The sequence below is a fragment of the Paroedura picta genome, chromosome 14, assembly GCF_049243985.1.
Source record: "Paroedura picta isolate Pp20150507F chromosome 14, Ppicta_v3.0, whole genome shotgun sequence".
Taxonomy (NCBI): domain Eukaryota; kingdom Metazoa; phylum Chordata; class Lepidosauria; order Squamata; family Gekkonidae; genus Paroedura; species Paroedura picta.
The window spans coordinates 22,961,767-22,985,551 of NC_135382.1; the positions used below are offsets into that span (position 1 = coordinate 22,961,767).

A 23,785-nucleotide genomic window follows, 5' to 3' on the forward strand; every position below is an offset into this window, starting at 1 on the left:
AAGAGAGACCCCCTTCCCTGAGGCATCCTGAATGACTTTGGGCCACTCCCTTCCCCCCGGGCTAGGCTGCTGGGCAGCTTTCAGGAAAGCCATGGAAATCATGCCTTGGCCAGTGGCTATCCTGGATTCCCTGCTTTGCCCAGGTGGAGGCTCTCCTTTCCCTTCTAAGGTGGTTGTGCCACCTGTGCCGACCTGTCAGCCCACACTATAGAATAATTGGGAAGCTCTCTTGCCAGACTGGAAGGGGCATGCAGGTGTAGCTGCCTGCCTTCAGCTATGGAACTCCCTGGGTATTAGAAAGGAACTAGCAAAATAACAGATGGCATAGGTATTTGTTTAGGACAGTTAAGTTAAAGAGAACCCCCATGTTCAGAGGTAGTATACCTTTGAATGCTTGAGTGCTTCTCAGAAGGATCCGGCTGTCTGCTCATGAGAAACCAAGCGCCTGATTTGATGGACCCTGATCCGGTGTGGTGGGGCTGATTTGGTGTTTATATTGTTTACGTGTTTGTGTGATGCTCACAGGTTGTCTTTCTGTACTAAATTGTCCCTCTTTTATCAAGACAAGGGAACTCCACCTGTAACAAATGAGGTCAAATTGGGTTTCTTGATGGCAAAGAAGACCTACCTTTGTCAAAGTAGCCTTAAGCAATCGCTGGATTTCTCCTAGTTTTGGGGTGTGTGCGTGTAATAGAAATGAAGTTTCGACTTTCCCCTGATGTTGCTTTGTCAGTTGAAACCAATTCTGCCCCCCCCCCACACACACACAGCTATTGTTAATCCTGGAAGAGGAAAATGAGGCAGTCCAAGAGAGTCTATTCCAGGACTTTGGACAACCTTGCAGGGTTGGTTTAGCTTGGCATGGGGGAAGAAGGGTTGATCCCTGTCCTGTCATGTTTGTCTCTCAGATCTGAGTCTTCCTCCTCCGCACTGTGACTGCCATTTCCCTTCTAGAAACATTGTGAAAACATATCCCCAGATTTCCCAATGTCCCTTTGGATTTTCTGGTTTTTGGAAGGTGTGGTGTTTTTTTAGGTAAGCTCTCCGCTCTTTCTAATCTCCCCTCCTTCCCATGGGAAGCCCATACTGGAATTAAAAACCTGGGGGAAGGAGCTGGCCTCTTTTACCTCCTACACAGGCCTAGAGTTGCAGGAGGCGATACCCCAATAGAAATTTTAGCTCATTAAACTTCAACCTCTTCTTTAGGGCAGTGCTGGGCTGGAGGGGATTTCTGGATCCGGTCCAGACCGGCTTCTTCTTTGTTCTTATATAGGGGTGCTCTGTTTGCTTTATTCTTCTGATATCTTGCCTCCCCCCTCCCCTTCCTGGGGCTTCAGCCAGACTGGGGAGGAGTTGTTTCTAACTCAGGTGGGACGGGGAATAGTTATTCTCCCCCTCCCTTTGTCAGTCAGGTCCAGGGGTAATCAACCTGTGGTCCTCCAGATGTCAATGGACTACAATTCCCATGAGCCCCTGCCAGCATTTGCTGGCAGGGGCTCTTGGGAATTGTAGTCCATGGACATCTGGAGGACCACAGGTTGACTACCCCTGGCCAGGTCCACTTGCTGCAAATCAGTTATCAGTACTCAGATCTGAAAAGGAATCTGTTCCCTCATAGGCGGGACCAGTTTACATACTGTATGCTATTGCCCTTATCTTCTTTCCCTCCACAGCTTTGGGAGGGGTGTGTGTTGGAAGGAGGGGGGGGGGCTGTTGAATCCTTCCTTGAGACCCCACTTGCTTGCTCCTCCCCACAACAACCCCTCTATAGTGGAAATTATATTAAACACACAGGACTTCCATAACAGGAAGAAAATTGCCATGGGTGGCGGGAAAAGCAATTTAGGAGTGATTCTCTGTGTGTGCATTGGCACTTTTTCTCTCTTTGGATCATCAGTACAAGCTTCTGCAGCCGCATCACCTCTATCTGATTTGGGATGGGGGAATGGCATGTGATGCTGTACCACTTGATCCCCGGCTCCTGTACTTGGAACGACTCTCTTTCGGACACAGCTGAAGGGCGGGGTGGAGCACAGCAGTTTGTCTGTTGGGGACTTGGGTAAACTTTAAATGCCCCATACCGCATGGCACGGCCAGTCCCAGGTTGCTAATCATTATCCACGGCATGGCTGCCCAGGCTTCTCCCGATGGCTGTGCCATGTCGCACGTTGGCATTTCTCCTTGCCCTTGCTGTGCCACTCGACTGGCTTTCCTGTGAAGGAGAGGAAATTAGGCGGGAAACATATTGTGTTTTGGCAGTTCTCAAAAAGGGTGGGGAGTTTCCCGGGTGCATTTTGGAAGATCTGTATTTTTTACTTCACACATGTCATGAAGTAGAACATCCCTGGGGAATAGAGGAGAATAGTAGCTCTGTGCTAGTATGCACCTCTGTTTTAGAAAAAAGCTGGGGCACTGTGATCCTTATATGAATGTTTATTATACTACTATTAAAGGTAAAGGTATCCCCTGTGCAAGCACTGAGTCATGTCTGACCCTTCTAGCATTTTCTTGGCAGACTCAATACGGGGTGGTTAGCCATTCCCTTCCCCAGTCATTACCGTTTTACCCCTCTGCAAGCTGGGTCCTCATTTTACCGACCTTGGAAGGATGTAAGGCTGAGTCAACCTTGAGTCGGCTGCTGCGATTGAACTCCCAGCCTCATGGGCAGATCTTCAGATTGCATGTCTGCTGCCTTACCACTCTGCACCACAAGAGGCTCATACTTCAAGACACATCTACAAGGTATGGCAGGGGATGAACCTTTGCTTGGATGCTAAACACCAGGACAGAGGAGAACATATCAAGCTGACAATGACTGTCTTTTATTCAATTTTTCAGATGGATGTCAGTCTTTCAAATGAGTGTCAAAGCGAGCTCCTAGGTATACACCCGTTTTCGCAAGCTTCTTCATTCACACTAAAATTAATATAATGCACATAAATTAAATATACATACTTCAAAAAAAATACTTGCATTTGCTGGCAGGGGCTCATGGGAACTGTCTTCCATGGACATCTGGAGGGCCGCAGTTTGACTACCCCTGATCTAAACCATTTCACATGACATGAGGAGAAAATATTATACCTTGGTGGTAGATAAACATGAGAGAAGTTGGTGTGATTCCCTATTCCCCCCCCCCCCAGTGCTGTGAATAGTTCTCCTTATGCCCCTTGTGCTGAATTCAAATGGATGTTCCTTTGGGAATCAGTCATGTTAGCCAGAAGAAAATCCTTACAATCTCCCAGGGCTGAGCCTCTCTTCCAGCAGTAGGCCCCAAAATTCGAGTTTTCTGCTGCAAGTGAGCGCGACAGATTGGTGGTTTCTTTGGCTTTGCAAGTGAGCAGAAGGCAGGGGCTGTCTGCTGAAGGACTCCCGATAAGCTCCTCTTTCCCCCTAGCTGGACTTCTTTTCTTGCCTGCCCCTGGGGCTCTCCTTGTTTCCAGGCTGGCAAAACGGGTCCTGCGAGTTCAGTTAGTGAGTCGAGCTGGACAAACGAGTTCTTATTCCCTTTCCCTTGAAATACTATGGATAGGGTATCAATGCAAGCAATGTCGGGCGGCCCAGGCAGAACAAGCACAACCTGGCACCAGAAAGAGCAGCTCAGCTGGCCGGGGGCGCTTGCTTTTTCCTGCAGCGCCTTATCTTGCCCTTGCCATTGGCTGAAAGGCACACTGCAAGGACTCAGTGGAAAGTCAGCATTGGCTACCCACTTTGGCGTGGCTCTTCCTGTTTTTTCTAATTCAGCCCAGTTATTTTTTTTTTCCTGTTGAAACCTAATTTTCTCTAGAAAAATTTGTGTTGCAATGTACGGCTGTAGCCATGCAATGCGGAATATGTTGCAATCATTGGGGTTTATTCATAGAATCACAGTAGTTGGAAGGGACTTCCAGGGTCGTCTAGTCCAACCAGTCAGGACTTCCAGGGTCATCTAGACCAGTCGGGACTTCCAGGGTCATCTAGTCCAACCAGTCAGGACTTCCAGGGTCATCCAGACCATTCAGGACTTTCAGGATCATCTAGTCCAACCAGCCAGGACTTCCAGGGTCATCTAGAGTCAGGAGTTCCAGGGTCATCTAGTCCAACTCATGCCTCGCCGATGTCGGGATCAGAGGGATTCCCTTCAATGGCTGATCTCTTTTCTCTGGAATCGCGGACAAAGGGTAGCATTAGGAGAGAGCTCATCAAGCCGTTACCAACTGGCTTGCCGAGTCCCCCAGGGGGCAATTCTCCAATTCTATTTAACATCTTTATGTGCCCTCTTGCCCAACTGGTGCAGAGGTTTGGGCTGGGTTGCCACCAATATGCTGATGACACCCAGCTCTTCCTCCTGATGGATGGCTGCCCTGATTCTCCCCCAGAAACATTAGCCAGCTGCCTGGAAGCAGTGATGGGATGGCTCGAGCGGAATCGTCTGAAGCTCAACCCTTCAAAGACAGGGGTCCTGTGGCTGGGCAGGAAAGGTCCAAGCAAAGAAGCACACCTACCCAATCTGGATGGAGTGCAGCTAACAGCGGCCAACTCCGCCAGGAACCTGGGAGTGATTCTTGATGCCTCCCTCTCAGTGGAGGCTCATATCATGACGATAGCACACCTGGCATTTTACAACCTTTGCCAAGCCAAACTACTAGCGCCCATCTTGGCACCGGAACACCTAGCTACAGTGATCCTTGGACCTCCTGGTTACATGATCCACGCTTTACGATAGACAGTAATAATGTCACAGGTTCCATGAAACTGATTCTTGAGGTTTTTCATCCCTGCCTAGCAAAACTGGGAAATATCTGTGGTGCTTTTTTTCCTTACAAAATGGTGACCACACAAAACGGTGCACACTTCAGTTCCATGTGGTTGCCAAGGGCTATTGCAGCCTTTCTCAACTTTTTTTACTGTTGAGAAATCATAGAATCACAGAATCATAGAGTTGGAAGGGGCCATACAGGCCATCTAGTCCAACCCCCTGCTCAACGCAGGATCAGCCCTAAGCATCCTAAAGCATCCAAGAAAAGTGTGTATCCAACCTTTGCTTGAAGACTGCCAGTGAGGGGAGCTCACCACCTCCTTAGGCAGCCTATTCCACTGCTGAACTACTCTGACTGTGAAATTTTTTTTCCTGATATCTAGCCTATATCGTTGTACTTGTAATTTAAACCCATTACTGCGTGTCCTCTCCTCTGCAGCCAACGGAAACAGCATCCTGCCCTCCTCCAAATGACAACCTTTCAAATACTTAAAGAGGGCTATCATGTCCCCTCTCAACCTCCTTTTCTCCAGGCTGAATATTCCCAAGTCCCTCAACCTATCTTCATAGGGCTTGGTCCCTTGGCCCCAGATCATCCTCGTCGCTCTCCTCTGTACCCTTTCAATTTTATCTACGTCCTTCTTGAAGTGAGGCCTCCAGAACTGCACACAGTACTCTAGGTGTGGTCTGACCAGTGCCATATACAATGGGACTATGACATCTTGAGATTTTGATGTGATGCCCCGGTTGATACAGCCCAAAATGGCATTCGCCTTTTTTACCGCTGCATCACACTGCCTGCTCATCACTGAAACATTCTTCAGAAACCCCCAAAGCAGCATGATTGTGCAGAATATAGTTGGGAAGCATTGCCCAACCAGGACGTCTCCCCTTCCCACCCTCTTCAGGTCCATTCCTGACCATTTTGGGAGAGGTGGTGGGTTATATATGGTCATTTCACCCAATCAAATTTAAAAATATGTAAAAATTTAAATAACTCCCACCCATTTGGGAAGCCCCATGGGTTGACGAAACCCTGTGTGAGAAAGCCTTGGCTATTGTGCTGCAGCTGCCATTCATAACTGGATTTTCATCTATGGGGATTAAGGGTGGAACATCTTTCTATTGAAGTATGGTTGGGGTTTGAGCTTTCTAGCTTAGAGAAATGACAATTGGGAGAGGGATACAATAGAGCTTTACAGAATTATGCATGGGATTAGCGATGGGCACAAACTAAACAAAGCAAAATTCATTGTGAGTTTTGCCTCGTTTGTAATTTGGGAACAGAAGTTTGTGATGAGTCCGCTGTCATGAACTTTCACCAAATTTTAGAGCAGCTTGTGCTGGTTTTTGTAAGGAGCAGGAAGCAGGGGCTTAAAGGGATTCTGGCTTGGAACAGATAAAAGGAAGCACTTCACCCGAAGAGGAATTAACATGTGGGATTTACTGCTGCAGGAAATGGTGGTGGCTACAAGTGTATACAACTTCAAGAGGGGACTGGATAAACCTCTGCAGCAGAGATCCATCAGTGGCTTTTAGCCACGAGGTGTAAGAAGAACACAATGTGTGGGGCAGTGATGTTCTGTATTCTTAATACTTGAGGGACAGCAGTGAGAGGGCCTCTGGAGTTCTGGCCCTGCTTACAGACCTCCTCATGGCACCTGTGTTTTGGCCACTGTGACACAGGATAGGCTGTGGCCTGATTTAACTTGGCTTCTCTTATGTTCTTATGCAACCCATCCATCCATCCATCCATCCATCCATGCATCCCTATACCACCACTCTCACCAATAGCCATCTCGTGGCAGTTTACAGATAACACAATAAAATTGCAATATAAGAGTCCTTTGATCTTCGGGAGCTCATTCCACCAGGTTGCCATTGCATTGCCTCTGGTGGGGCGCTGGATTCTTTTATCCTTTCCTGACTTTGTGTACTTTTATGGGACTTGGTGTCTTCAGGGCAAAAGTAGCGGAAATGACACAAGCATTCATCTTGTGTATAGGCTGTATTCCTAAGGGCAGTCTCCAGGCAGGCTGGTTTAGGCTAGGGATTGCAGGTATTCTGTTATTTCTTTCAGGCTTGTGTTGTAATTGGCTGCTTCTGTAACAGGCCTTGTTAGTCACTATCTTCACTTTGTGGGTGGGTATTGCAATCCCCAGAATGCAAATCCTTTAGGTATGATGAGTCTCTGCCTGAGAAATTTGGACCTGATATCATTATAAAATGGTCCTGTGTGCTGCAGACAATGGAATATGTGTTACAGTCACAGTAGTTACATGTGTGTGGCACTTGGATTTTCAGTATAAGATGGCACTTGTATGGAAATAGACCTATTTTGTGGACTGGCCTTGGCCCAGGTTGGTGGTGAGGTGGAAATGGTAGTCTTCTTAACAAACTGGTCTTAACAAACTGGTTTCTTGTAACTGTTTCCTCTTTGTATGCAAAACCATACCTTCATAACATAGCCTGAAAAATCTGCCTCCCATCCTTCCAACTTTCTGAATTCTGTAACATCCAGCCTCTCTTGGATGTGCACAATGAGGAGGTGGTGGTGGTGGTGGTGGTCTATCACCCATGCCATTACGATGCTCTACCCCTATCCCACAGTTGCTTAACTTAGACTCAGCCCATTACTGTCATACTTTTCTGGCAGTACCAGAAGACCGGAGTGAGGGAGTCAGGCTTATGAGGCTGCTTGTGAAAGCTGGTTCATCCGGTTCAATGACTCAGGTCTCTGTTGGCCTGTCTGGCTCAACCACATTCTAGTAACATGCCTCATTTTTTTTATGAGAAGCGTGGCACTGGAGAGGTGAGCATGCATCAGTGCTGGATCGTCTGCTTTTGCAATGCTGTATGATAAATCGTTCATCAGACTCATAATCTGTGGGATGTATGGCTCCCTTTCATCTCGGATGTCCGTGGGACTTAAAAGAGGTGCGCTGTTCCACTCCATTTCTTGTATCCTTATGTTTTTTTTTCTTCTCAGTAGCACATACCTAGATCATGCAACATTTACTAAGAAGCATGTTTGTAAAGCAGGGCAAATCACGTGTTTTTTTTCTTTTTGATGTCCGGACTGCTCTTGCTTGGGTTGAGTCGAGAGAGTTTGTTGGAATGAATTCGGTTTTGCTGTGATGGATATCTGAACTTGCGAGCAAAATGTTTGGTGAAGGTTGAGAAGAAATGGGCTTGGGCTGTGTTGTCCTCGGCTGTCTCAGGTCAAAGGAGACAACTGGGGCAATCTTGGATGGCTGTTGGAAGGCAAAACCAAGATGGAATGGTCCAGTGACTACAGAAGTAGCTTTGGCGGTTGCATACGCAGGATCTTATAAAGCCGTGTTGCTAGGAAAACAGTGTTCAGGGCGGTCCTTTATGCCTTCCTTCCATTTTCCATCCTTCCAAAGATCTTGTGAAAGATCCAGCAGCAAAGAGCATAAGTCCTCCTAGTGGCTCCATACTGGCCAAGGATAAGTTGGTTTCCTACCACCCTACAGAAGGACAAAGGTGGACATCTGACTTTACCAGTATCTGAAGATCTGTTGCATTGGGGCTCCCCATGGGATCCACATCCCAAATGATTGCTGTTGACCATTTGAAAATGGAGGGGATGCCCCTTTCAAAGGAAAGTTACAGCACCAAAGTTACTGACACCATTCTGGCTTCTGGGAAACAGTCTACTACTCATATTCATAATTGTTCCTGGAAGGCATGGATTATATGGTGCAGATACAAGAAGGCAGATTATTTATATCCAAAATTAAGGACATTCTGAACTTTCCCAAGGAGGGACTGTCCAGATGTCTGCAAGATGCCACTCTTTGTAGACAATAAAAAGGTAAATGTATCCCCTGTGCAAGCACAGAGTCATGTCTGACCATTGAGGTGACGCCCTCTAGCGTTTTCATGGCAGATTCAATACGGGGTGGTTTGCCATTCCCTTCCCCAATCATTGCCGTTTACCCCCCAGCAAGCCAGATACTCATTTTACCGACCTTGAAAGGATGGAAGGCTGAGCCAAGCTTGAGCCGGCTGCTGGGATTGAACTCCCAGCCTCATGGTCAGAGCTTTCAGACTGCATGTCTGCTGTGCTTTACCACCCTGCGCCACAAGAGGCTCATGTAAAAACAAAAAACTGTGCCAAGCAACATTAAATTGATGAAAATGTAATGCACATATGCTTCCCGTTTATATTTCCCAGCTTATTTTAAGCCAGCTGTGATGCCCACATGAGGACTTCAGTTCACTCAGAAGAATTGTGAAATGGAAATATAGAACGTAAAATTGTTGGCATTTTATTTGTGAAGCATACGTGCATTACACTTTCATCATTACCATTTCAAACATCCATTTCCTGAAGCCTTGCACTGTGTTTTGTTTTTGCTTGTATATTGTCCCAACACTGTGCTTGTATTTAGTGCTTTTATAGACAAACAGCAGCCTTGCCTGCCGTCATTCCAAATCTTCATGGAATCTCAATTGCTAGCCATCCTCACATTGCCAGATTTTTAAAGGGTGTGGTGGTTAAGGGTCCCCCTCAGGTTCACAGGTTCACACCCTGGGAGTTCCATGCAGTGCTCTCAGCACTTATGAAACCACTCCATAAAGGAGTTTTCCCTTAAATTCCTTAGGATGAACATACTTTTTGGCAGCCATTACATCAGCAAGGATGTTGTCAGAACTTGGAGCTTTATCCATTAAAAGACAGTTTTGCACATTTCACAAAGATAAGGTGGTCTTTACAGCTGACCATCAGGTTCAGATTTATTGACATGTGGCTCCAAGCCAGGTACAAAAACACGTAAAAACCCAGAACACTATCATTATTACAAAATCTTGTAAGTACTCATGAAAATAGGGAATTTAAAATAACATGAAACAGGAATAGTTTAAAAGAAAAATTAAATTTCCTGATCCATCCTTTTGCCCAAAAGCGAGATCCCCATTTCTCATCTCAAAATAAATTAATTTACCATCTTTGTGCCCTTCTCCCAAAAATCCAGAGAGGAGGCAGTGGCACACGCTTGACGTTAGGAGGGCCCTAAAGGTTTATAGTGCGCTGATAGCGTTTTTAATGCAGTGTCTCCGCCCAGTCTAGGTGCAAGAACATCAAAGGCTGCTATAAGCAGGTCTATGAGAGCATGCAAAATAGAGGCCTACAAGGTGCAAAACTGAACTGGGCTACAGGGCATCATGGCACACTCAGCGAGGCACTCTGCTACTGATGCAGTCTTTGCAAAGCATGCCTCCATGGAGGAGGTACATAAAGCAACCACATGGTCCTCTGTTTCCACATTTGTATGACACTAATGAATATTTATAGTTCCTCAGATGAAGCCTTTGGAAGAAGGGTATGGCAATGTGTCATGGAACAGGATAGTGATTTCCCACCTGGGACTTAAATTAGTGTTCTGGAAGGTCCTGACCAAGATGTGCTCCACCTCAGAGGGAGAATGACCTTTGGTTTATCAGCACCTTTATCAGCCCAAGGTCACCCAGCTGGCTGCATCTGGGGGAGTGCAGAAGCAAACCCGGCTCACCAGATTAGGAATCCGCACTGCTAACCACTACACCAAACATTGGTGTAACAAGTAAAATTATTTTCCCATAATGATCTTCCTTTAAACATGACGTGCATGTGATGCTTGCAAATGAAAACTGAAAGCCAACTCTTCCCAGGCAGTGATGCATGTAGACAGATGAAGATCTGGACATTTTCTAGAAAGTTCTCTATCTTTTTGCTGTATTTTTCAGCAGCAAAATTGTGACTCACAGCATCAGAACTACATATTCTGTTGCATGTGATTCAACTGAAAAGACTGCTAAAGCATTCAGTCAATCTTGGGACATTTGGGACCTGAGATCGTTCTTAACTAGCTTCGACTACTTCTGAGCTAGCTTCGGCTCCTTTCAGCTGATAAAACTGAAACAGGAATGGTCAGCAACAACATCAGAATCACAACTATATTTAGAAATGCAGGGCTCAGCGCACGAGATATGATATAGCACAAAGTCTCTACAAGGAATCAGACTACAAAGAAGGTTAAAAACAAATATCCCCTTCCTTTGTTTGCACATGATGAGCAGCATCTTGTAAATGCATGAAGGTCCTCACCCCCCTATTATTTGTCCCACTTCCACATTCGAGGGTTGCAGTGTGGCAAATGGGACTTCCACCCCCCCCCCACGGGTGTATCATCATAATAGTGTCTGTTTCTTCCCCTGAGCATGAAATGAGACTTTGCTCAGAGAACTCACAGAAAAGTGTATAGGTTCTTGGATGGATGGCCCCTTTGAGTCACACCATTGAATTAACCCACACTATTGAATTTCCATAGAGCCTCTTGTGGTGCAGAGTGGTAAGGCAGCAGACATGCAGTCTGAAGCTCTGCCCATGAGGTTGGGAGTTCAGTCCCAGCAGCCGGCTCAAGGTTGGCTCAGCCTTCCATCCTTCCGAGGTCAGTAAAAAGCTTGCTGGGGGGTAAACGGTAATGACTGGGGAAGGCACTGGCAAACCACCCTGTATTGAGTCTGCCATGAAAACGCTAGAGAAAACACAAGGGTCAGAAATGACCCAGTGCTTGCACAGGGGATACCTTTACCTTCATTGAATTTCCATTGAATTAATCCACACTATTGAATTTCCATTGAATTATCCCACCCCAGGACCCTGCTCTGGTTTGACTCTAGGTGACTTGCTATAAGAAGACTCAAGGATAGCTACCCACACTCAGGCTGGGATACAACAGGGTCGCTAGCCCCTAGGCGTGGCCTGGTGATCTCTCAGAATTAGAAGACAACAGAAAGAAAATGGCTACTACAGAGGGTGGGCCGTACGGCATCATCCCCGATTAACATCCCTCCCCCCAACGTCCGAGGTCCCATTGCCAAAATCTTCAGGAATTTCCCCAACATGAAGTTGGTAGCCCTAGTGAGCCTGTGGCATCCCTAGTAGGCTGTGCGCTTTGGCTTGAGGATCACTGAAGCCCGAAGGAGCCCAGCACCGTGGAGAGGAGGGGCAGCGGCAGTGCAGCAGCCAGCAGAGGCAGAGCTCTGTGCCTGGGTGTGGCCGCTCTTCTCCGCTCTGCGGCACTGGCTGCCTCGGCCTTCAGTGATCGCCGTGGCATCTGAACCAAGCCAAAGTGCACGCCCCTAATCCCTGGTGAGCAGGTGCACAGACACACTCCCATCACCAGGTGCAATCTGTTTGGCAGGTAGAGGAAGGGTAGCTTTATTGCTTCACACAGACGGCAAGGGAAGCTGGAGCGGGATGGGGGACTCTCCCCTACAGATACGGACAGTGGCCTCCAGTGGTGCCGAGTGCGAGTTCATCAGTGCTATTTCACAGAGATATTAGAAAACTGTGATGCCCCATTCCCCTGTGGACTTGCGGTACAGAGCTCTCTCCTCCCCACGCACTTGCCAAACAGCTGCATGGGCACTCACACTGTAAAACAGTCATAAAACCACTTGTGAAAGGCAGAGTATAAAGGCGGCGGCTGCTACTTCCCACCCACCCACCCACCTGCCAGCCATATTTGAACACTCTCTGCCAAAAAATGAAGCCCCCCTCCCCCCTCCTTCCTTATGTGCTGCTAATGAGGGGAATCCATGGCTGGCACAAGCTAGTTGAGGCATGTAAAGGACTCCATCACCTGCTTCAGAGGAGCCAGGAGCAACGGCTTGGTGTAGGAAGCAAAGCGCCAAGAGGAAGCCTGGGGGGGAGGATGGAGAGAGACTCCTTACCGCACTGGCAAACCCACACACACATGCATGTACTTTCCACTGTGCCACTTTATCTTGTATTTCCCCTCCAATGTGGGTTTTCAAATGCTTCACAGTGAGAAAGGGGCTGTGTTTTAGGGGCAGATCACCTGCTTTCTTAGCAGAGCACTCCAGGTTCAATCCACGGCATCTTCAGTTAAAAGGATCAGAGGGTGGGGGGGGGGGGGTAGAAAAGATCTCTATCACAGAACCTGGACAGCTGCTGCTGGTCAGAGTAGACAATACTGCCCATGATAGACCAGGGGTCTGACTTGAGTCAAGGGCAGCTGCTTATGTTCAAGCAGTCTTTGAAAAAACATACAGACTTATGTAACAGTGGTGCTTAACAAGCATGTCCTACTAACAAGCATGTCGTAACTAGAGTCCTGTCTTTTATGAGTGGACACACAACTTCCACTTCGCTATGCTTCTTGAGTGTTGCTTTCTTCCAGTAAGACCTCCCGTTTCCCCCTGCAGCTACTGGATGGCTCAATTCCTGTTTCTTCGATGTTTCTCCTTCCAATGCAGCAGACTCCTGACTTTGGAGTCCCTGGGTTGAGCTGCTCCTTTCTTTGCTCCCTAGCTCCTTCATCCACACCCAGGTAATCCTGTGGAGTTTTGGGATAGAACTGAGTCTTGGCACCTACGGGTGGTAAATGTCCCATGCAATAGCTTAATAAGCTCAGCAGGTATTTGCATACTAGAGGAGCCAGAGCATGCAAATTGACTGATCTGACTGCAGCTTGTTAATGGGGAAGGAAATAAACCTGTTTTAATTGCACACACAAAACGGTGCAGGTAGCCATCTATTTTAATGCAGTCTTTATATACTGATTTTACCTCACTCAAAGTGGTTCCTAGATATACAGATAATGTCCTTAATTTGCTTCATATATGCCCCATTTTTCTCCCCAGTGGTCATCATTCTTCATCCCTCGAGTTCAGCCTTTCTCAACTTTTTTACCATTGGGAAACCCCTGAAACATTCTTCAAGCTTTGGGAAACCATTTTTGGAGGGCCATTTTAGGAGGGGAGGGCGGGACAACATGGCCATATATGGTCATATCACCAGATAAATGTTTTCACATTTTTTAAAAACTATATTAAAAATAATTAGCGCCCACCCATTCAGAAACCCTTCCATGGGCAATCCATGAAGCATTCTCTAGCTCAGGGGAAGTCAAACTGCGGCCCTCCAGATGTCCATGGACTACAATGGAATTGCATTTGCTGGCAGGAGCTCATGGGAATTGTAGTCCATGGACATCTGGAGGGCCTCAGTTTGACTACCCCTGCATCTACCTCATGCTTACAGGAGCAAAAATCACCCTGCGAGGTAATATAGGCTGAAGGGATCTAACTGGCCCCAGGTCACCCATTTAGTTTCCATTGCAGTGGGGAGTTGAACCCTGGTTCTCCCCTACACCACACTGACATTAAAACATTAAAACCATCAACAATAGATTCTGTCTTCTCAACTGGAGGTCTGTTTACCAAGGCACGTTTAAAGAAGTTGACTTTGCCTTTTTCCCTAAAGATCTCCAGCTATTTGCACTTTGTGTTTCTGTTGGCAGCCTCTTCTGAAGAACTAGGTCTACCCTGGAGAAGCTGAGCGAAAAAAAAAAGCTGATATTGCATATCAAAATATATGGTCCAGCAGGTATGTTGGTCCCAGGCTAACAACTGGCACTTGGAGTGAAATGTGAAACCAATTGACAAGTGATGTTTTAAGATTTCAATAATATGGCCAAATTTGCAAGCTCCCATCAGCAACTGGACAGCGGCATTGTCTCCTGGCGGAAGGCTGCAAGTTGTCTTCAAGGACAGACTCATCTAGCACACACACTTCAGTAATCTAGTCTCAATATTACAGTAGCATGTATCTAGCTCAACTGTGTATCCAAGATGCAGTTTTAGAGTTTGACATGACTAAAAGAAAAGCAGTTTTAGCAATAACACTGACCTGGTTCTCCATCCATGAGACTCTTTATCAAATCTACCAGAGCCATAATGTCACCATGGGAAATATGCCTCTCAGAACATCGGCCTTTTCAAATAGCTTGTCTTCTGTCTTGGCTGGATTCCACTTAAACTGGTTTTCCCTTAGACATTTGGCCACAAATATGAAGAAATGCTCTTGAGCTAAGATCCCATTGCAATTGCTAGATTTCTTTCTTGCTTTCTTGCTTGCCTGCTTGCCTGCTTGCTTTCAAACATAATAAAATTTGTGAAGAGCCATATCTGTTTCCCAAAACCGCATGAGTAGGACATGGAGCAGATTTTTATATCCTCCTGAGAGAGAAGGCGGCATTTGCATATTTGAGACCTTGGCTATTTATCATAATGCCAGATATTTCCTTCCCACAGGTGGCTAACAGCAGCTTGCAGAGAAGGGAGTTGGGGGGATGCCACTCAAGGATAGCTACAGGCACTGAGGCTAGAATGCGGTGGGGTTGCCAGCCTCCAGGTGGGACCTGGAGATCTCCCAGAATTACAAATGGTCACCAGCCTACAGAGAGCACTTCGCCTGGAGAAATGGCTCCTTTGAGGGTAGACTCTATGGCAGGGGTAGTCAACCTGTGGTCCTCCAGATGTTCATGGACTACAATTCCCATGAGCCCCTGCCAGAATTGGCTGGCAGGGGCTCATGGGAATTGTAGTCCGTGAACATCTGGAGGACCACAGGTTGACTACCCCTGCTCTATGGCATTATACCCAATTAACATCCCTCCCCCGCCTTTTGGGGCTGCATCCACAAAATCTCCTGGAACATGGAGAAGTGAGCATGGGCACCTATACTCTTCCATCACAGATATAGCCAGGCATGCAGGGCAGGTATGGCTTTGTTGCTTCACACAGATGGGAAGGGAAGCTGGGGGTGGGGGGGGGGCTTCTCCCTACAGATACTGACAATGTTCCCCTCCCACTGAGCCCAGTTAAAAGAGAAGGCAGGAATGTGGCCAGCACCAATTAATCTGTACCATTTTAGAGTGGTTTTAAAATGTCACGATTTGGGTCTTGTGGGGCAGAGCTGGCCCCACCCCAAGTGTTTTCAAAGGCCAAAACAGCTGCCTGGGTGCCTGAACGCAATGCAAAGTGGCCACAAGTCCACTTGTGAAAGGAAGAACAGAGGGGTCACCCACCCCCTCGGTTACTAACTACTCCCACATCTTTCCCCGGTTAAAAATAAAGCCAAAGAAAGAGCTCCTGCCTTCTGTGTTGCTGATGAGAGGAATGCACGGCTGGCACGAGCAAGTGACCTAAGGCGTGTAAAGGCCCGTGTCAAAGAGCAACCAGGAGCAGCTGTTTTTGTACAGGAAGCAAAGTGCCAAGGACAAGCCAGAGAGGGAGGTGAGAGGACAAGGAGAGATTCCCTCTCTCGTTGGCAAAGCTAGGGAGGGAAGCAGGTGGAGGGAGGGAGAGGCCCTCTCTCATTGGCAGAAGGACTTGTGGTCATGTGCCACGCCTCGCCCATGCCAGCGTACACGTTTCTCCAGCCTGGGAGCTGGCCTGGCTGTCGGCAGCTTCTTCTGGCTGCCCATCCTCCTCCTTCCTTGCCGCTCCTTTCATCCCTTGCTGCTGTGTAGTGCAAAATGGCCGTATCGCTGTAGAATTCATATGAGTAGCCATGTTGGTCTGAAGTAGCACAATAAGATCAGAGTCCAGTAGCACCATTAAGACCAACAAAGATTTATTCAGGGCGTGAGCTTTCGAGTGCAAGCACCCTTCGTCAGACTATGATCTTCTTATATGGCATAGTCTGATGAAGGGTGCTTGCACTCGAAAGCTCACGCCTTGAATAAATCTTTGTTGGTCTTAAAGATGCTACTGGACTCTGATTTTTTTTAGAATTCACTATGCTAAACACCCCTGTCTCGGTTATCGCATGTGGGTGTGAGGAGGACAGATTGTCTCTTGTTTTCACACTGTTCTAGGATCAAATATGTGTACTTGTGCAAAAGGGAAATTGGCCCACAAATCTTGGCTCAGTGGTGGGGGGGTGAGAGGGTATATCTGTCCAAGTTTCCTATTGTTCTTTGTCCTTGACAATGCTTACCTGTGATGCTGAATTCCTGAAGGTGCTACCCTGTTCTCCTAATAAAGACCAATTTGAGGGGGCCAGCCGCCTTTCTTGCACCACCTTGGCTTTGGGCCTGCCATAGGGGGTACCTTGACGTATTAAGCTCGAGGGAATTTTAGGAAAACAAACTGGGCGGCACCACAAAGTAGCTGCCAAGGAGAGTGCTGCTAACCACAAAATGGCTGCCATGAGGGCTTGGCCCAGTCGCAAAATATTCAGAGGTTCCAAGCCAAGTGTCACGCTTCAGTGGAAGCGGCTGTTCCCAAATGGGCACTGTGATGGTCAAGGGTGCCCGATAGGGTTAGAAGATGGTTTGTTTGACGTGCCCATCAAGGCATGGAAGTGGGGGGAATAAACAGGAGTCTAGAGATGCCTGAAAGATGAGTGGGATTTTATTCTGGCATAAATTTTGTAGAGTAGGGCCTACTTGTTCATCGTACTGGAAGGACTGTCCTCTAGCCCAGGGGTAGTCAACCTGTGGTCCTCCAGATGTTCATGGACTACAATTACCATGAGCCCCTGCCAGAAAATGCTGGCAGGGGCTCATGGGAATTGTAGTCCACGAACATCTGGAGGACCACAGGTTGACTACCCCTCCTCTAGTCCACAAACCAGCTTATGCTGCATTGAAATTCCATTAGTCTCCTAATTATATTTGCCACTAAAGTCTAATGTCGACACCCCTCTGGAATGGGAGGAGACGCCCCCAAGTGGAGAAAGCCATGGCGAGCACAGGTGTGTTGGGAAAAGGGTCACTTTGCAGCTCGGTAGAGGATTGGGCCATCATCTGTGAGCTGGCTGAAGATGAGTCATCTTGGAAGCTAGGGCCTAGTCTGCACACATAGGATAAAGCACTTTCAATGTGCTTTGGCAGCTGGATTTTCCTGTGTAGAACAGGAAAATCTACTTCTAAAGTGCATTGAAAGTGCATTATCCATTGTGTGCAGACTAAGCCCTGGTCTCTCCCCCCCCCCCATGTTGATAGACGTACTACCTGGCAGGTGTTCCTCTGTTGTACTTGCATAATTGCATCAATGCTTCTATTAATTACTCTCTTGTGTTCTTGCATCAAGCTTAGATAGCAATCTCCTTGGGAATTCTCGTAACACCTAGTTTTCCTTTTTCCCAAAGCTCTTAACAAAGTTCAACATCTGAACCTTCACATAGATATTTACTGTTGTGCAGTGCGTGTGGAACATCTTTTCACAGGGGGTGTTCATGAGGGAGTAATCTATTCCTCCAACCCCCTGTTAGTTAGGGCTGCTAAATTTGGCATGAGAACCTGTCAAGGAAGAAAGAGAACGTCTGGGCCATCCCAGAGTGAGCTCTCACATTGTGAATGCGTAGAGGTTGGGTGAGGGCCAGCTTGGTGTAGTGGATAGAAGCACGGACTTGTAATCTAGTGAGCCGGGCTTGATTCCCTGCTTCTACTCCACATGCATCCGGCTGGGCGACCTCGCGCCCAGCACTGCCATGATAAAACTGTTCTGATCAAGCAGTAATATCAGGGCTCTCTCAGCCTCACCCACCTCACAGGCTGTCTGTTGTGGGGAGAGGAAGGGGAAGGTGAATGTAAGCCACTTTGAGACTCCTTCGGGTAGAAAAAGCAGCATCTAAGAACCGAGTCGTCTTCTTCTTCAGTAATATCAGGGCTCTCTCAGATTCACCTCCCTCACAGGGTGTCTGTTGTGGGGAGAGGAAAGGGAAGGTAATTGTAAACCACTTTGAGACTCCTTCGGGTAGAAAAAGCAGCATATAAGAACCAACTCTTCTTCTGAAGTCGGCAGTGGAAAGTCCTGTCAAGTGCTGCCAATTTATGTCGACCGCATAGGGCGGTGGCCTCTAACCTGGAGAACCTCACCTACAGGGTATCTGTTAGGAGAGGAAGGGAAGGCAATTGTAAGCTGCTTTAAGGCTCCTTAGGGTGATAAAAACCGTGTACAAAAAAGCCAACTCCACTTCTTCTTCCTCTGTAATTTAGGGCCCCAGGGCCTTGCCCTCTTGTTGTACCACCAAACAGAGCCAGCCAGGTGTAGTGGTTAAAGAGCAATGGACTGCAATCTGGAGAACCAGGTTTAATTCCCCGCTCTTCCACATGCAGCCGGCAGAGTGACCTTGAGTCAGTCAGTTTTCTTAGGGCTGTACTTGCAGAGCAGTTCTCTTAGAGCTCTTCCAGCCTCGTTGACCTCACAGGGTGCCTAGTGGGGAGAGAGAAAGGGTAGGCCATTGCGAACGTGAACCACTTTGTGACTTCTGCCGGTGGTTAAAAAACAGAAAACCAGCTCTTCTTTTCTCCCAAGGCACAGCATCCCTGGACTTTCTTGATGGTCTTCCGTTCCGGTGCTAACCAGAGCTGACGCTGCTTAGCTCCCAAGAGCCGATGGGCCTGTGTTGGCTTCAGCCGCCCAGGAGTAAGGCTGCAGCCTTTCCATCCCATTAAATTCCTGTGTTTCTACATGCAAAGATTGTGAAAATGGACGCTGTAAAGCGGAGGCGGGAACGAAAAAGGCTGCTGCCTCCTCGGAGGTTGGTTTTGAGTGGGCGTGGGAAGATTGCTGAATCCCCATGAGTTTTCAGGTTCCTCATTTTATTGTTCAGGTACGCCCGTTTCCTAACCGCGTGGTCTCCGAGCCCTCTGTGGCGCTGCCAGAGAAGCCATTTCACTATTTTCTTTCTCCCCTTTTATGAGTCACGCCTCTCTGGCTGAGCAAGATTGGAGGTATGCTGGCTCACTGGAGAGAGACTGCAATGGGTGGGTAAGGGCCAGTTCTTCAGGCAACTGTTTCTGGCCTCCGTGCAGGTTTGCGGCTGTCCTGGAGCCCGAGAAGCTGTTTACAAACAGGCTTTATGTGAAACGGGGCTTGGCTTTTATTAACTCGCACAGAGTGGCGTAAAAAGGAGGCTGCACAGAAGATTTGTAACCAACAGGTAGCTTTTATTCTGAGCCTTAGGGGAGGGCAGTGTATAAATCTAACACATAAATAAAATTCTGATCATTGACCTGCAAGGTCACTGGCTGCTAAGCAGTTATTTACGGCCTTCATTTCTCCCCTGCCTTTCTCCTGGTGGGGACCCAGAGCAGCTGATAGCATGCTCCCCTCTTCCATCTCACCTTCTCAACAACCCTTAGAGGTTGGTTAGGCTGAGAGGGGGTGACCCAAGGTCACCCAGCAAACTTCCGTGGCACAGTGGAAAATTTGGACGTGAGTCTCCCAGATCCTACTCTGTTGCTTTAACCCCTGTGCCACACTGGCTTTCACAGGCAGGAGCTCAACTGCATGTGAAAAAACAATCTGCTCTTTCTAAGAGACTGAATTCTAGCCATGCCCAGGGTAGCAAGAGAGCTGTGCCTTGAACTCCCTGTCAAGATGGACCCAAAGAAGAAGAAGAGTGGTTCTTATATGCTGCTTTTCTCTACCCAAAGGAAGCTCAAAGCGGCTTACAATTGCCTTCTCTTTCCTCTCCCCACAACAAACACCCTGAGGTGGGTGAGGCTGAGAGAGCCCTGATATTACTGCTCAGTCAGAACAGCCTTATCATTGCTGTGACGAACCCAAGGTCACCCAGCTGGCTGCACGTGGGGGAGCAGGGAATCAAACCTGGCTCGCCAGATTAGAAGTCTGTACTCCTAACCAAGCTGGATAAAGGGCTATTGCCCTTTGAAAAACCTGGCGCTGCATATGTCCCAGATGTTGCCCCCCTCCCCACAGGGCAAGAAGGTTTTTGAAATTGCCAGTATCAGAAGCTTTTAAGCTGCTTCCACATAGAGGACTTACCCAACAACAGGAACTAAAGGGGAGAGTCCAGGTGACACTGGGCCCAGTGTCGTATGACTCATCTCCCCCCGCCCACTGCAGAACCTGGCTTTCTCCTTTTACTGCGTATATAAAATATAATCTGCCTCTTGTCTGGCTCAAAGGAGGAACTGCAGGGTGGCAGTTTTCAAAAGGGTGCATGGTCTCTCCCAATCTCTCCCCCGCCCAAACACACACATACTTATAGTCCTTTCAAGGGCCAGGTTCCTCACAGGGAAGCAGTGCTCAGAAGAGCTACAGGTGACCCGTCGGAGGGCCACAGGTGGCCCCTGAGTGCTTTGTCAGCATAAACAATGAGCCAAACAGTTCTTCTCTTTCCCTTTCATTCTAGACCATCAGGGACCGCTTGCTGTGACAACATCCTTTTAAAAAGGGATGCAGTCATAATGGAGATAGAGCAAGTCACACCAGCTGCCTTTTGAATAGGCAGTTTTTACAGGTGTGTGGTTTTGCCCTGGCAGCAAGCCAGTTCTTTCCGTTTGACAATGCTTGCAGCTACACCTAGATAAAACTTGCTTGTGAGGCCTATAGCCGTAAGAATGGCATCATCCCCAAAAGATACACGTATACGACTGCAAACAGTCATCCCTGGGTAAGCAGGTTCATAGCCGTGCCTGCTGTTCCATGAACTGATAAGGCTTTAATTGAAAGAGGAGGGGCCATGGCGTTGAGCAAGAGAGCCTCTGTTCAGCATGCAGAAAGTCCCAGGTTATTTTCACTCCCAGGGCCAAGATCTCAATAGCGGCAGCAAGACGCATACTTTGGCTGTTGGCCATGGATCCTGTTCTGGTTCAGGAAATAGGCCATGGTGTATCCTCCACCTTCTTTACAGTGCCCAAGAGGAACGGAGATGGGTGAGCTATATTAGGTCTCAAGTTCATCAACAGGTTCACCAGACTGTGCAGATTCAGGATGGAGATGTTAAAATCCATTGCAGAGGCTCTGCAGCTGGGGGAGTCCATGACTTCATTGTACCTAGCAGAAACTCACCTGTGCCTGCCGATTTTCCACGCCCATCGCATATTTCTCAGATTCTGCATGGAGAATACACACCTCCAGTTCCAGGCTCTCCCCTTCAGACATTCAGCAGCTTTTCTATTTTTTTTTTCCCCAGTGGAAACACTGTGAACTTTTAGAGAGCGCTAGTAAAATTCATGTGCAATATTTTTTTTAAATGAATTCAACATATTACATGAGGTCTAAGGGCATTCCCCCTCCAATTTTTCCAATGGAAATATCAGGGAGCACTGCAAGTGAATTCCTGTAACTAGTGGAATGCACTGAGTTATCATAAGATGAAGGATAAGAGTTGGTTATTATACCCTGCTTTTCTCTACCAGAAGGGGTCTCAAAGTGGCTTACAATTGCTGAGAGAGTCCTGATATTACTGCTCGGTCTGAACAGCTCTAACAGGACTGTGACTAGCCAAAGGTTACCCAACTGGCTGCATGTGGGGGAGTGGAGAAACAAATCGAGCTCACCAGATCAGACGCCACCACCCTTAACCACTACTCTACGCTGGTGCAATAGTTTGCAAGTCTTTTGCCTTAATACTTGGTAGGTTTCCAATTTTGCTTGTAAAAAACGAAGGCACTTATCCTTTTAAATTCCAGAAACATGCCGATGAACTTCAACTTTAATCAGCATGGCACATGATGCTTTTTATTTTGTTACAGCAGCAGCATAGGTTGAGGCCTGAGAGGAAAGTTACTGAGTAAATTTCTGTTCCCCAAGATTTCCAAGTAAAAACAAAAAAGACAAATGTCCCCCCCCCCAGCCCATGTTGTCAACATTCCTGGAAATTTGACATCTCTGCCAACCCCATCCAAACTCCTGTGAACTTGCATTTTTGTCGTACGCCTTTTTATTTATTGACTCTTCCGCAAGCCAAACTTACGGGGTGGCCACAACGTGGCTCTCCTGATGTTCATGGACTACAGTTCCTATGAGCCCCTGCCATTTGTCCATGCTGGCAGGGGCTTGTGGGAGTTGTAGTCCATGGACATCTGGAAAGCCACCGTTTGGCCACTCCAGCTGCGTGAGCTTCAAAAGCTGTGAAAGAAGCCGAAAGGAGGACGTGTTCCATCCATTTGTGGTCATGGCGTTGGCCCGCAGATGCCAATCAGCCTAAAACGGGATTTGTGTCCTAGCCCACGAGGTCCCTCTTGTCTTCTCATGCCTCCTCCTTTTCTTTTTCTTTCATTTGAAAAATTGCTGGAGCCTGAGTGAAGGTGGGGGCTGAAAAGGCCAGACTGGAGCAGCTTTTGTGTTTGTCTGGGCTGAAGCCGGGTGTGTTGGATGGAGAGTTGGCGTGACCAGCCCTCATACAGACCAGGCATGCTGGATCCGGAGCTGTGTAGGTGAAGAATCTGAATAATGCAGCGAGATTAGGGAAAGCAGGGAATCATGCTAGCCATGTCCTTCTGCGATGTTGCCTGCCCTACTCCGAGCGCCCATTCCGGCCTGACTGCGGCTTCTTCTGCTGAATGCGGATCTTTGTTCACGGCCGCCCTCACAAAAGGCTCCTTCCTACTGGAGCTGACTCTGTTCATTGAAGCGCCTAGCTGTCATGCTCCCTGCAGGAGCTTTCGACATTCTGTTCGGCAGGGCCTGCAAAACGGAGCTTCTCCACCAGGTCTATGGTTGAGGCCAGTGCGACAAGAAAGATCTGTTGGCCCCCCTCCAGGATAGTGTGTGTATGGCGGCTTTGCTTTCATCTGCCCCCTCTTACCACCCTCCCGTATGAGTTTCTGGGAGAGGGGGTAGGTTTTTGTTTCTATTTTTTCTGGCGTTCTTCTCTTTTGTATTGTTCATTTGGATTGTGTTTTTTTACTCTCTGGTGTTTTATTGGTAAGTTGCCCATTTGTCCTGACTCCCGCGGGACACTAACGCTTCCTTGATCTTCGTCCTGGGTCCTACCTTGGAAATCTATGGCATCGCTGATTTAGTCATCCCTGATGCTCTAGGTTTCTGCTTGCAGGGAGCTCGCCATTTGTACTCATGGGGGAACGTGATGGGATATTTATCACCTGAAAGCTTAAGTGATATAATCTCCTTAATTTTGTAAGCTGCATGGGGAGACATAGTTTCCCTTAGGCTTTCTGGGACGAAATTAGGACCTGGAACCTTGAAGGAGATCCTGCCTGGCCATGACCCTTAGAGACTCATGTGCCCTGGAAAAAGAGGCTGTTTTAAAGTGCTTTATGTATCCTGCCAGTAGTCCAGTAACTGCTGTGTGTTCTGTTAGCGCCAGATGTCTTTCGGTTTTCAAAGCCAATTTTCTTCATCTGGGGCGTGACTCTCAAATCTGCATTCTCATCTTCCAGTCCTTTTGCAGGAAGTGAACGGGGTGATTTCTATCTTATTTATTGAGGAGCCCACTATTTC

The 23,785-nt window shown here is 47.7% G+C and overlaps 1 protein-coding gene across 1 annotated transcript in view; it reads left to right on the forward strand.

Annotated features, from left to right (window-relative positions):
* The window catches only part of FA2H (fatty acid 2-hydroxylase), a 50,380-nt gene that overhangs the window by 971 nt on the left and 25,624 nt on the right, over positions 1–23,785 (forward strand). The gene's annotated exons all lie outside the window — the stretch shown is intronic.